The following is a 15765-nucleotide window of genomic DNA, read 5'->3' as shown; positions in this document are numbered from 1 at the left end:
TTTGATAGCTTTAACACGTAAAGATACACCAAATCCCGTCCCATTGTCTGAAGATTGTCAGAAACGTTTTTCCGAATTGCGTGAAGCATTATGTTCGGCTCCTGTGCTTGGTACTCCTGACTACAGCAAGCCTTTTACACTATATGTGCACGAGAGGGAAGGTTGTGCATTGTCGGTGTTGACACAGTCTTTTGGAGGCAAGCAGCGTCCATGCGCGTATTTTTCATCAATTTTGGATCCGGTAGCTAAAGCATTGCCGAGTTGCTTGAGAGCCACAGCGGCAGCTGCTGTTTCTATTCGACAGTCTGCTGGGTTAGTAATGAACAACACGTTGTTTGTGATGGTTCCACATGCAGTGGACACGTTGTTAAACCGAACCAAAACACAGCACTTAACTAGTGCTCGATTGTCAGGTTACGAGTTGACACTGCTAGCGAGTCATGTTCACATACAAAGGTGCAATACGTTGAATCCAGCCACGTTATTGCCGATTTCAGTGGAGACAGAGGATGTTGAGCAGCATGATTGTCTTTTTAGAACAGAAGAAGAAACAAAAGGGAGAGTGGATCTCAAAGATACTCCCCTTGTAGAGTGTGATGGTACCTTATGGGTGGATGGTTCATGTTTCAAGCTTTCGAATGGTGATACGACTGCAGCATATGCTGTCACGACTTTGCATACGATTGTTGAAACTGCACGTATACCACATAATTCAGCCCAAGCAGCAGAGTTAATTGCACTTACAAGACCGTGTGTGCTATCAAAAGGAATGAAAGTGACCATATATACCGACAGTCAGTATGCTTTCGGTGTGGCCCATAGTTTTGGGCGATTATGGAAGGAACGTGGGTTCCTGACTTCACATGGAGCTAAAATACAAAATGGTCAGTTGGTGAATGAGCTCCTTGAGTCACTGACATTGCCGCTACAAGTTGCGATAGTGAAATGCAGTGCACACAAGGTGGTTACTGATGATGTTGGTCGTGGTAATGCATTTGCGGATGAAATCGCAAAAGAAACAGCAAAGAATGTGAAGAATCGGATGTATGTTGCAGGCCCTGCAAGATGGGTTGGTGATGTTGGAATGTGTGAAGACACGATAGAGTGTGAAGTCTCTTCAAGCCGAAGCTTCAGAGAAAGAATTAAGTATGTGGAGAGAAAGTATGGGTAAACTGGATGAAAATGGTTGTTGGATTGACTTGTCAGAACATCGGCGATGGTTGTTACCCGATGCGTACGTGCTTGCAGTGGTGACAATGGCTCATGGAATGGCCCATATCAGTGTGAAAGGGATTTGTAAGTTGTTGGCTCCAGTATGGCAAAATACTGGAATTCCTAAATGTGCAGAGAATGTGGTCAAAAACTGCATGGTGTGTCTGAAATACAGTCCTGGTAGGGGAACCCCAACTCCAGCTGGTCATTTTGCGCCTCCAACGTTTCCGTTTGAGGTTTTGCAGCTAGATTTCATCCACATGGAAAGATGCAACAATTTGAAATATGTACTCGTTGTTGTTTGTGCCTTTTCAAGGTGGATAGAAGCATACCCTTTAAAAGACAACACTGCTCTGTCCACAGCTAAAGCCCTTGTCAAATAATTTTTCCCTAGATTTGAAATGCAGAGAATGGTCTGGAGTGACAATGGGAGTGAATTTGTGGGTCGAGTGATGAACAGTATGTGTTGGACTGGGTATCCGGCAAAAATTTCACGCTGCAAATCATCCCCAGTCAGCTGGATTAGTAGAGTGCTATAATGGCACATTAAAATTGAAGTTGGCCAAGATTCAAGCAAGCTCTGGTCTTAAATGGCCTGACGCTCTGCCTTTAGCACTCCTGTCAACAAGAATGACTGCGCATTCACGAGTGGGACTTAGTCCCTATGAAATCGTGTTTGGCCGCCCGGCCAATATATGGGGAGTGCCAAGGCCTACAAAATTCAGTGAGATCGAGCATCCAGTACTGCTTGATTATTTGTATGAATTGACGGCTAATTTGCACGTTTTACACCAACAGGTGCATGATACTCTGCCTCAGGTCTCTGAAACTCCAGGACATCCTATCAATCCTGGATCATGGGTGCTGGTCAAAAACTTTCAACGGACAAAGAATGATGAGCCCCGTTGGACTGGCCCCCATCTCGTCCTTCTCTCAACGAGATCAGCTGTCCGAGTGAAAGGGAAAAAGAACTGGATCCACGGCGTCCATTGCAAGAGGGTCCCTTTGCCTCTGCCATATGACCGGTGGGTCCAGGAGGGGATCGCTGATTCGGAGACTGAAACCGTGCCTCGTTTTCTGCCGTTTAGCGATGCACGTGTAAAAGGAACAAGCTCCGAGCAGGAAAGCGATGACATTTTGCAAGAGGCTGTGCCACCGTCAATTCGATTGGACACTACAGGGCCTGAACTCTTGTTTCAAGACCAGACAGTACCTGGGAGAAATCGCTACAATTTGAGGCCAAGGACTACGGACAAATAAAATTCTTTTCCTTTCCCTTGCTATTTTTAATAATTTTGGGAAGTGCAGCTCTCTTTCATCTGAGAAACTTGCTTATTTTTGCTTTTTCGAACCGCCATCCGGGTTCAGCTGCAGGGTCGCGGTTGCCCAAGTCTTTGGAGTGCAACTGAAGACGTTAGGTCAGCAGTTCTGGTCGGTCCAAGGAGTTGCCCTGGACTGACAGAAGCGTTTCCTTAGCATAGAACACCCTACCACCGCGAGCAGCACTCAGAGATGATGGAGTTTTTCGAGAATGAGAGACCTGCTAAACCAATGGACTGCAAAGACAGAACATGTATAATGATGACAAGAAAACGATTTTTGATGTTATGTATTTCCATGTTACTGAGTGTGATGACGATCTTCATAGGATATGTCTTATTCTCTTTCCAAGTAACATTCGCACCAACTGCACAGCCCATACCTCCTCCTACTGTTTCCTCGCATTCCCTTCATCCCCTGCCTGAACAAGAGTCCGCTAGAAGATTGGAATTTGTCAATAATTCGTTCATTCAGCTCCTACACCAACACCAACTAGTAGTAAACACAACTAACTGTTGGGTGTGTGGCCTTATGCCCCATACTACTGATAAAGGTATCCCGTACCTACTCCTACCTTTCAGCCATAATGGTTCTGTGTGGGCATATAGAACCATGTTCATGTATGCTCATGAAGCCAATCCCCTACGTTCTGTGAAAGATAATCCCAAGAATAGTGCTCTAGTTAAGGGGATCGTGGATATGATTAGGGAAGAGATTTCCTATGAAACCATCCCAAGAGTTGAGACACTAGCATATATTGGCTGGAATATGACAGGATATGAAGTTACTCTGAGTGAGAACCAGCGAGCAAAGAAATCCTCACCGATCTGGATTGTACCCCATCAGGGTCACCTATGTTTGCAAGGTTATGGCAAGAATCCCAGAGCTCAGTTAGGGAAAGTATCTGCGCTGAAACTTACGTTTTTGCATCTCAGACTTCCCCTTCGTTCTTAGCAGCCAAGGGTACCCATTTCATCTGCCGTGATAGAGCTTATACATGGTTGCCCCCGGACTTTTCGGGCACATGTTTGGTTTCATTCCTGCTGCCTCCCACCTACACGACCGCGGTAGATTACCATAAGACAAGGATGGTTAGAGGCGTCATCAGTCAAGATGACACTGCAGGACAAGAATTTGGAGATTTCATAAAGGGTTCTCTGCCGTTTTGGGGTCCAATGGTTAACAGCAGGAACATAAGGCAATTGACAAGAGTGGTTGAATCCACGGTAGTTGAAACAGCCGGTGCACTTGGTAATTTGACTGCTGAGCTCCAGTCGGATCGTCTTAGGACTCTTCAGAACAGGGTCGCGTTAGACGTCATACTTGCAGACCGGGGTGGGGTATGTAGAGAGATCCAATCTAGCTGCTGTGTTTTTATTCCAGATAACGCTCCAACAGTTTTCCAGGCCATTTCCAAACTGCATAGAATCTCCGAATCTATTCACGTAGATAATGGGGAATGGTCATTGGTGGGGTGGTTCTGGGAACTGATATCCGCTTGGGGTTGGAAGATCCCGATAGACAGAGCAGGAAAAGAATGGCTAAGATCATTCCAATGACTATGTGTACAGTGTGCTCCTGTAATTTGTGGCATCTGCGCTACATCATGTATAAGGAAACCTGTAACACGAGACAAGCTAAGCAATAGGATGATGCTACAGCAACATCTCCGCGACTTTATGGACATAGACCTGGATTCAGACTAGCGGGAGTATAGGTTATTGCCTATGTAAGGGCAAAAGGAGGGTCTGTGGTTCTGTAAATTTCGGAACCACGTATCTGGCATGATTCTAACATGACGATTTCTTTATCAACAGACCGAGAATGTTTAGGATACTATGCACAAGCATTTGCGTCACATTCGAGTGACGAGATCGCCTGAAATCAGAGTTTGTCTTAATACCTCGAGCTCCATTTTAGGACGACAGCCATTTTGTGATTGCCCGCTCATAGGCAACAGGACTACGGCCAAGCATGGGTCTGAAGGACACACCTTCGCTGACTCCTCGGTGACCTGGGTGAACTGACTCCGCTGCCTAAGGCCAAACCTGTTCGGTCAGTTCCTTTCCCGCGGCCGAATGAGATTAGTATCAGGGCCCAGCATATCACGAAACCTTTCATCACACACGAACCATGCCTAATCTTCTACACACCTGCCCCGGTTTCCCTCTTTATGACCCGTTTTACGAGGAGGAGGTGCCCGTTTTTATTGGGTGTCCGTCGATATCTGATGAAGGCGCTAAGCTTTGCCGGATAATTGATTAAGGGCTGAACGAACTGAAATATGTACTTGCCATTATGACTCTGTCTTTTCCTTTGTAATGAATGCATGTGAATGATCATACCGTAAAACGAGGAATGTTTGCCTTAAGCATAATATTTGGTATATAAGGAGAAGGCTGGTTTTCGTAAGTGAGCAGTCTCCTGAGAATATACACATGTTGTACTTCTAGGATACCCGTTTCTGGCTGCAGCCAATAAATACGATCTTTGACTTCACCAAGAAGACTCTGTGTTTCTGTAAGTCTGAAACAGGAAGAACTCAAAGTCTTCGGGTGTGTTCCCTGGCACCGCTGGGTTCCGAAAAACCCAGTACTTCAGGACGACGCTACAGTCAGTGGAGTATTGTACCTAAACGTGGAGCCCCACCCCTGCCATATTGCATACAGTGCTGAAAGTTTTCTCTGGAATGCAGTGTTGGGTTATGTGAAGCGACACTGGTACTGCTATCTAAATACATCTATTCTAACAATAAAGAATATAAGCATAAAAACCCATGTGGCCAGATAACTCCGAGGAATTTTGTCTTTTCCCCAATAGACAGCAAATGGCAGGTTGCATAGTTTTCACGGAAAGAAGTCAACAGCGTACAAAAAAAAAAAAAACCACGCACATTCAATACTATCCTAAACTAGCATTAAAACCCAGAATATAGCCAAAATTACATAAACATGTACTGAAAAGGTAAACTCCGAACAATAAGAGAAAATAATGCGATTTTATACCAAAACGTTGCATCTTGTAGATACCGTGGAAAGGTCAAGGAAAGCCAATTCACACAACAATGGAATGGAAGGTTTCTAAAGTAGTTCATGTATGTCACATGAGTCACACGCCAGGATGAACAGCTGTCAAACGCACACTGCTATGCAAACATCCTAAACTTGAGACTTCTGGAATGAACAGGACAGATTCTGACGCCCACATATGAGGTTTTTCAAATTAACACTATTGAACAGCATGGATCACCACAATACATAACCAAAATGCTGCAAAATAATGCAGAGCCGAGATACAGGAGACTGCCTAGAGTAACAGTAATGAGCAACTACGTCCTACTTATTAAAACAAAACCTCAGTGAACATCTTTGAGAACACAAACGCTTCAAAAAAGTGACATCCGAGTGATGGCACTAACAATGTAGAATATTTTCCAGGGAACATGATAAAAAGAAACTGAAGCATAGGTTGAAAGATTGCATCGCAATTATGTAAAGTTTCAATGACAGATCCACCCAGAGGATTATATAATTGAGAGGAATGGAAATAGTGATAAGCAATTAAATTTGATAAGAAAAGTTGTCAAATTTTAAAGACTTAAACGTCACACAATGACAAAGCCAACATTACGCTTTTTTTCCAGCTTTAGACAACACATAAGTAGAGCATGGGCCGAATCATTTCAGGATTTCCTCACACACAAAACTCGTATAGAAGGCAGCTGAGAATATTTGACTTCTAACATGGGATGAGGACCTCAAATGGGGTCAATCAACAGGCCAACAACATGACGAGGTAAGCGGAATGTTGGGCAAAGACGCAGGAAGATTTCAACATCTCCCTTTTATTTTGGGTGAAACTTCCAGAGAGCACATTGTTCAAGCCTAATTTGAGTAACTTGTGAATACTTAGTGCCTCAGCTCGAGCAGTCACATTTGTGGTATTCATTCCAGGCCTACACACTTGCTTTGGAGCGAGATTTCACAAACATTCCACTAGTGGAAATAAAAAGAGTAAAGCACGTTTGCACGAATTTGCAACTTGCTCAATAGGAAGTGGACCAAACGCATTTTGTTCAGTCAGTGTGACACATTTTGAAACCAATGCTAAACATGCATCAATCCGAATGCTTAGTACCACTACACTTGTGCAATATAACTGGTTTAGAAAAAAAAAAAAAAAATAGGTCATGATGTAACCGCTTGGAATGTAACAAATGAAGTTGAAAACATGGATGACAAACTTATTTACCAAATGTTTTCCATTACGGCAGTTGAGAACATTTATTCCCTACATTTTTGACATCATGCAACAGTGTCAAATCATTTTGCTCCGTGTTTTGCTCGTGTGCAAAATGCAGTTTAATTAAAATACCATTCGCTCCAGTTCGCATTATACATGCAGCGGAAGTGGTACATGGTTATGTGCCATACTTTAAACCTAATGCAAATGGTGTATAATACGATCCCATGTATTCTGCAAATGCAAAAAGTCAGACTGAGGTTCCATGCACACTGTCACCGGAAACAAGCTGTACCTGGCTGATGAAACGAGGACGCTTGTGTTACGGTTCAGCGTATACCTGCCTTGGCAGCTTAGGGTCAAGACTGATTGTGACCAGGGGTGTAAAAAAAATAAAAAATTATGGATTTGGAAGTGGCCTGAGAAATAACCAGTGGCTGAGATAATTCAAGCATTCCATTCATCACTTTTATGTATACTTTAAAGTCCGATTTGAAGCATGGTGGTCAGTACTTAATGCCTGATCTGCAGTACTGCTCCTAGTTTTAGAGGCAGCACCTGCAGCTCTGGGAGCAGGGTCAAGTCCAGCTTTGTAGGACTCATATGGAGGTCACCACTCCAAAATCCTACCACTTTCTGGAGAATCCTCCCAGGTCCGTTATGTCCAGTATGGAGGTTATATGTAAAGCAGGGATCTGGAGGACGAGGCTTCATATAAAATATTTTTTTCAGATCTGAATATTTTATAGGTTTTGTTTTTGCAGACATAAATAACCTCTATATGAACACCTACTAATAACAACATGTGGCTGGTTATACAGAAATTTTGTGTAAAGCAGCTGCATAACGAGAACCAGCCGACTTACTGAACACACCATTTCACAACAAACAATATTGAGGCGGTGTTCATTTGTACTCACAAATGTTAAAAAACCATTAGCATAAAGTGATTTATCATGCTTTCTGTCAATAGCATGTCCCGAAGAACATACAGAACACAGTGCTGTTCCTTAGATCACACCCCTAGCGTACACGATTACTTATCGTATGTTGTGTAAACGGGAGAGGTGTGCTAGACATGCTTTGGATTGCTGTGCCCCTTCCTTGTTAACACCAACACATTATAGCTGGGGATGGGATGATGGACCGAAAGTAGGTAGATCACCAGAGTGAAATTAAATTGAAAGTATTTTTCCTGCCTTTAAGAGAAGTGTAGCAGGGAAACACCATTCGGTTTAGAGAAAACTAAATATTTGGCAAAAGGATTGTAAAAGTATACCATGCCTCAAAAGACAGCAGGTCTATTACCAGATTCATTGTAGAGCTACACCGAAAAAAGAACAGCATACGAGTGAGGTAAACCTAGAGAACAGTGACAATCACCACGGACAATGAAAGACTCTCGGCAAAACTTTAGGCCACAAAGAAAATCAGAGGGGATCCCAAGCAACATTGCCTCAACAGGCCCACAGAGCGAGATACTGACAGTAAAGTTTTATCTTGAACCACTTTTGTTCAACCTCTGAATAGTTAAAGAGGGAAACACAAACAAAACACATGCAAATGCATAACACCCAGCTTAATGATGAATTTCCAAAGCACACAGCTCTATCCAAATTCACAGGGTGATGGTATCAACGCCTAAGGGCTGGTCTTCCAAAACGAATGCGATGAGGTATCCTATTGAAAACCAAGCATTTTATGGATTAGCTCATCCCTTCTAGGAACACATTAGTTGGTAGTAAGAGACCCTTCAGGTATATTCACATGCTCCCTAAATAATTGATCAGAAAAATGGTAACCACGAATGGTACCAAATATTGATGGACCATGACAGTGATGGCACAGTAAGGAAAAAAGGGGGAAAATTAACTTTAATGCATCCAGAGAATTTGCCATTGGCGGTTTTTAAATTTAAGCATTCCAACCATCACTTTATTTTGGGGAAAGGGTTGTTACCCATTAACAGCCTTGGTTAGTTCGCGTTTAATCAGATTATGGACTGAGCATTTCACTGCAGCAAATAGATTGAAGGAGGACTCCACAATACTCACTAGAGTCGGACAGGACTTAAAGCCAGTTGAGAACAACTAGAGTCAATCTGCACATTTTTTCACCTATCTTTATCTCATCTCCTTCCTCCCTTTGTTACTTTTTCTTCTCCTCTCATATACTTACTCGGCTCTTAGTTCTCTCCCTCCAAAATCCCACTAATCATCTTTTCTATCAATATCCTACATTCCTTTATGAATGATCTATTTTATCCTCTTCCTCCCTCTCACTTTTACATGTACACCATGCCTTTTGTTTTTCTCCTTTATTTCTTTCCTTCTCTTACATGGATTTCATAGAGGTCCATTTTGGCTCTTTACTTTCTACTTCTCTTCCTTTCATCTAACGTCTCATGATGAGAACTGTATGTACAGCTTCTCCATGCCTGGAGTCAGTCAGTCAGTCTCCCTCTCTCCCTCTCTCCCTCCCTCAGTCTCTCCGTCAGTCTCTCTCTCTCTCTTTCTCTTTCTCCCTCAGTCAGTCTCTCACTGTCAGTCTCTCGCTCTCACTGCTTTTTCAACTATGAGGAAGAGTCAACACAGGAAGGTACTCACCAAAACGAATCTGAACAGACAGGCTCTTAATAAACCTGCAGCGGGCACAGAGAATGCCAGGCCTCTCTTAACTCTGGGCCCAGTGCCACTATACTACCGATAACTAAGCACCTGAGCATATACCACTCAGGCATATCCTGCCACCTTTGTTGGAGGCTCAAAAATGTCTCATGGGCTTTCACCCTTTCAGGAACTGCTCACTAGCAGCTTGAAGACACTCGAAAAGCTTTGAAAATGGTTCCCCATATGAGAGTCAACTGCAGATAAATGCACACAATTGCAAGCAGTGGTCATGTCAAGATTAACCAAAACAAGCTGGGATCTACAATTAAGACACGGAAAACAGGTATCCCTTAAGAGAACACTGCAGCAATAAAAAATAAAAAAAGTCTATAGCTTACATTTTCTTTTAACTGCTGCCCATTCCGCGGAGTCAACCATTTAATGCCAGAGTGCGTGTTCCCTTTTTTCACACATTTTTTAAATTTCTTCTACGAGGTTGCTAATATTTTACTCATTTCATTTGCCTTTTCTTGGGTATTCCTTTTTGCAACTGATGAATAACTTAAAACACATAAGTTGAATGCAAATGTCAATAGGGATTATTCTAAACAACTATTTTTGTTTCTATTAAGCAGATCAACCAACTATGGAGCACTCACTCCTTAGGGTGCAGGGATCATAGACCTTTCAGGCAGACTTTAAAATATGCTGGAGAAAAAGATTTTTGGTATGAAATTACCCCAACAAGTATGTTTTTCCTTTGAAAAGAACTTGACCATTGTGGCGTTTAGGTGATGGACACAGATCAGCATTTCCCGGAAAATACCAAGTATAAAGGTATTACATTTGTACAGATTTAATAGTTTTGGGTTCTAGTATGTTCTAAAAGAGCCAGCACAAGCAATTCTTTTAAGTAGAGTAGTTCACAGAATTGCTAGGGTTAAGCACCCAGCTCTAGTCCCATTTAAATTCATCCCTCATTTTGCCATTCGATGCTCTATTTCTTTAATGGAATCCCTGCAACAGGATTGGGATCTCCGAGAGAGCAAGTGATCACTCATGTGCTCTCCGATACGCCTCAGAAACCCTTCTCTGATTTGTGTCAAAGATAGTTTCCTGCCTCTCAAATTTCACTGGAGGTCTAGGCCATGGTCTTAGTTTTGCGTTTGAGTTTCCCTAAAGCTTTCCCACCTCGGTTTCCAAGTCTGTGGACACTTTTCCATCAGAATCATCACCACTATGTTTGCAGTCTCTCTGGAGGATAAGTTAAGTGCGTTTCTCATGCAGACCGGAGATCTTCTACTTACTTTCTGTCAAGAACCATTTCATAACATAGATACTGAATGGAAAAAGATATTACACCTGTAGTTCACAAATGAGCTCAGATTCTTACACATAAGTTCCATACACCTCTTAAAGATAGAACAGGCTTAAGAACGCACTCAATTACCTAATGTCCAAGGAACAGAAGCAACGTCTCAAGCTGGTGTTGCCCCACTCATTCAATAGCAGGCAGCATTTTAAGGCCGATAAACTGTAACAATATTGGTTGTGGATTTAAATTGCTGGCGTAGGCATCATATGATTTGCAAGCAACTGTAAAAGGTTAGATGAGCGTATATATTAGTCACTCAAAAAGAAATAACACACTAATAGTGTCCGAATTTTTTAAACCAGAACATCATTCACAAAAGGATATGGGAAACAGACTGCGTTGAGGGAAAGGAAGACGGGTAGGTAGGTGTTGGGGAAAGAGAGGAGAGAGGAATGTCAAACAATAAAAAGGAAAATGAAAAATATCTTCACAGAAAGTATAGTGGAAGTGTGGGAACCAGTCTTTCAGCACAAATAAAGGCAGGGTACACTTGAAAACTATATGGGGTCTGAGAGAAGAACACACAAGAAAGAAGTGAAGTGGATTGGCCAAATGGTCATTTTTAATTGCCAAAAGCATATATTCCAATTTGGCCAAGATATCAACAATAATAGGTACTATGAAAAAGAGCTTATTTGCATGTAGCATCACAGCAAGTGCAAGAAGAACTGTTTGATTGAGCTTCACTGCGCTGATTATTTTTTTTTGTCAAGAATACGTGTAAAGGCAAGTTGTATATTTTTATAACCACATACAGTGGTAAACACAATGAGATCTACAAGATTCTAAGAAGACATTGGGACTGCTTCAGGGAGCACCAGGTCTGGGAAATTGGGTAACGGAAATGCCAAGGGGGACTTACAGAAGAGGGGTCACTGTTAAGTGTCTTGTCACACGCAGTTACACATCCCCACTCAGGGACAGCAGCAGGGATTGGTTCCCTAATCAACCGAAGGGGAATTTCATCTGATCCAAATGTAACGTTTTTCGAATGGGAGTAAACAAATTGAAAACCTTCAGTTATAGTGCAACAATTACTACATCAATTAATTCATAAACTGTAATAGTACATAGGTGACCTATGTAATAGTAGGCAGCTGTCAATCTATGTGGGCAGTACTATTAGGATGTTGAAACAATGAATTCAAGAACATCACAGAGCTCTGAATAACAAAGACAGCAAAAGCCCCATCTTTCAGTATATGAGAGAGAATCACTCCATGAACCTTGACTTCACCTTCCATGCGGTCCAAAAGATCAATCCTAGACCTAAGTATGGTGATCGCAAACAGGCACTCAGACAAGTGGAAGCAAAATGGATAGCAAGGTTGAGGACTGTAGAAGAGGGTTTAAACACAGAGCAGGAACTACATTACTTCTAATAGGACCACCATAAAAGATATGATTAGGCCTAGGCTTATATGAAGTTTAGAATTACGTGGATTGCGTCAGCCATTGGGTTCATAATAGCCTTGGTGATTTGATGGTGACAAAACCTTGTTCTGAAATTTTGGTGAAGTGGTGCAAAAATGGAGAAAGTCAGTACCAGTGGCAGATGATGGCTGGTGTTTACGCCAGTAAGGTGTGATCCAAATATGATGAAGAGTGTCTGAGTTGGCACCTGAGATGGGGGGAGAAAAAAAGTCAGACGGGACTGTTACAGTAGGAGAATAATTGTGACGGAAGAGGCTGAATGACTGTAATTGCCTCCATAAGGGAGGACAAAAGTATTCCTATGGTGGAATTGTAGTATGAAATAGAGTAGAAGATTACTTTTCACAAGGAAGGGAACGGTCAAGAGGAAATGGTGGTATATATTTTGGAATAAAAAAAGTAATAATCTGACAGTGGAAAAAACAATGCATTAATTTTAACATGCAAAATAAAATTAATAAAAGGGTTTATTTGGAGAAGGAATTGACTGGGCTTAATAATCGTGAATAATGAGCTATGAACAAAGAGAAAAATGCCTTTTCTTTCATATAGTAATTTGATGCAAAATTATGATAGTGACAGACTGGATTGAAATGTATAGATAATTTATATATCTAGAGTCGAAAGAGGCACGATAAGGCATACAATAACAGTGGCTCAAATTTTAGGTAAAAGGTAATCAAGTTACATTTTGACAATTTAAATATTTCTCTATAAAGAATGATACCTTAGAACAGTGAAAGTCAAAGTATGGCCCAGGAGCTGCTTGCAGCCATCTTGACCTTCATATGCACCCCCCCCCCCGGTGAAAAGCAGCATGAATATTCAGATTTATTTTTTTTAATCAATGGGAAAGCTTATATTAACCTGCAAATAAATGCTTGCCCATTTAACATTTCTTTTTTTATAACTCCTTACACAATCCCTCACCCACCCAGAACCCCTACCACCAACCTTCTGGCATCAGTGCAGCCCTCAGTCACACCACAGATTGTACTTTTATGGCCCCTGGGCAAATGTTAGCGAGTACCCATGCCTTAGAACCAATTCAACACATGTTCATAAAACCGTTTTTGAAAATACACACACACACACACACACACACACACACACACACACACACACACACACACACACACACTGAGGGGCGATGGAAACACGAGATTACGCCCAAAATAAACTAGCATGTGATGGTCATGTATCGGTAAAGACACAACAGTAGAGTTTGAAAGATGAGCTTAGGAAGACTCCGACTAAATTTGAAATTATTAGACACATTTTATTAAAGGGCTGTCTCTGAGGGTTTTGTAACTAAGCACCATGGTAGGAGCTAGATAGAAATCTCAATGAAAGAAAAGAAAAAGACCACAGTAGACTTAACCTTGATTTACTGCAGGTGGAAAGTTAGAAAAAGTTAAATACATTTGTATGAGGCAAGGGTAACTATCGGGAAGCCAGATTAAGGTGGCACCCATGTTACAGCGGAATTAGGAAAGTCTCAAGGCCCCATTACAGGTGAAATGAGTTAACCTGATTAAAAGCCTATTCAAGGAATCTGAAAGAGACACAGGTTATTCGAGCGATTGGATGTCATTACGGGAACCCGCAGCACATCAAGTAAGATGGTAAGAGAAGGAGGAGAGCAAGGCGGAGAGCGAGGCGGAACTTTGATGCACTTAGAATAAGGGTTATAGTACTAGAACAGAGGGGGTAATGAGGTTACTGAAGTTTCAGTTGATGATGGAATATTAGAATACTGAATGATACTAACAGAGGATGACTAAAATTAGTATGTTGTAAGCAATGAACGGCGAAGTTAATACTTGATGTTTCAGATATTTGTATGTGACTTGGGGATTTGAGAAATGCAAAAAATAGTTGAAAATTAAGTCATTTGAAAAAGCAGATGCTGGGGGCGTGGCTTACGGCCGAATGAGATGGCCGTGTAGCGTTTTAAACGCTCTAAGTTACATGGTTGCGCAATCGCGCTAAAAGAGACACGAGAGCCGGTATTCTCTAGTTTCACACGCGGCTCCGACCAACGAGTCGAGGCCATGCCCCTTTATTTAAAATCGCTAGCGTCTGACGTCACGCGTCAGCGCTAGCGCACCCCGGCAGCGCGGAAGGCTAGAACGCCTCGCGCGCGCCGGACACTACACTCCTTCCAACCTTTATAAGCATTGAACAAACATAGGACCAGAAAAATCAACGATGAGTGTTACCAGTCTGCCAGTCCTTACATGTTACACCATATAGTCCGCCAGCTGGGATGACGGTGCCAGGTTCTTTCTCAGGTTGTAGCGGGATGGGCCACCTCTGGAAAGGGCCACATCGGGGGTTCTGCGCCTTGGGGTGTTAGGCTCTGCCCGGGCTGGGGAGCCGCCAAGCAGGTTACCCCCCCCGGGGTGGCTGGTATGGACTGGAAACCACCATCCTCACTCCGACCGTCCTCCCCCTCCTGATCTCCACTCGGCTGGTCGGGGTCCGGCCCCTCTGGCTCGGCCCCGGGACGTGAAGGTGTTCCTGGGTGGACTTTTTTGAAGAACGACACATCTCGCATGACCGTTTCAGCTCCTCTTTGAGCGGTCACCATCGTGCCTGTCCGGCGGGTGACAACCCATGGTTGTGGTTCAAAAGGAAGTCTGAACTTGCTGCCTGGGTAGCGGTCCTTCACGTACACTCGATCCTGCCGTTGTATCGTGGACTCCTTAGCTCCCCTTCGCTGGCTGGCGTGGTCATTCGAGCGCATCCGATTGGCTAGGGTTTTTTCATTTGAGGCTTGTGCCGGAACCCAAGTAGGGTGGTGTGGGATCGTGTCACTAACGATTCTTCCCACGGTGGCTGTTCCTGACACTGCCTCGGTTGTGACATGGGGGTCATCCGGTATTCCCGCAGGAAACTGTATATCGCTCTCTCCAATGGAGATCCATCAGCCATGGCGATGCAAATGGTTTTGTTGAGTGTCCTCATAAACCTCTCCACCTCTCCATTGGCTTGGGGCCACCTTGGTGTTACTTTGCGGTGATGGATCCCCCAGCTCTTGAGGTACTCAGCAAACTCCTGCCCCTGGAAAGGCGGTCCATTGTCGGTCTTGACCACCCCGAATATGCCATGAGTGGCGATGTTTTCTCGAATTTCGCTATTACTTCAGTGGCGGTCTGGCTCCCCACAATTTCGACCTCTGGGTATTTGGTGAAATCATCGATGATGACCAACGCATATCGTCCATCGGGGAGATGTCCGAAGTCGGCGCTCACACACTCCCATGGTCTCAGAGGGTTATCTTCGGTCGCCACCTGGGAACCATACTCTGGCTCGGAGCCTGCCCTTTGTCTTTACCATTCCTTGATGTCCCCTGTGGGCGAGGTCCACCGCCTGCTGAGCGAGGCTGGCCGGCATGACTAGTCTCGGGCCCCACAGAAGACATCCTTGGGCGTCAACGGACAGCTCACTTTTCACTTTCAAGAATGATTCCAGTGTCAGCTTGGCTTGGGGCGTCCTTCTGTTGAGCGAGGCTTGGATTGTCCTCCAATCTACCGACCTGACAGCCTCCGCCGCTGCTCTCACGCATTC

The 15765-nt window shown here is 43.4% G+C and overlaps 1 protein-coding gene across 1 annotated transcript in view; it reads right to left on the bottom strand.

Annotated features, from left to right (window-relative positions):
* GBE1 (1,4-alpha-glucan branching enzyme 1) overlaps positions 1-15765 on the bottom strand; it is a 753232-nt gene that overhangs the window by 632281 nt on the left and 105186 nt on the right. The window lies entirely within an intron of this gene.

Source organism: Triturus cristatus, chromosome 8, assembly GCF_964204655.1.
Source record: "Triturus cristatus chromosome 8, aTriCri1.1, whole genome shotgun sequence".
NCBI lineage: Eukaryota > Metazoa > Chordata > Amphibia > Caudata > Salamandridae > Triturus > Triturus cristatus.
Note: the sequence above shows the minus strand (reverse complement) of the source record. Positions and strands in the feature narration are given on the sequence as shown.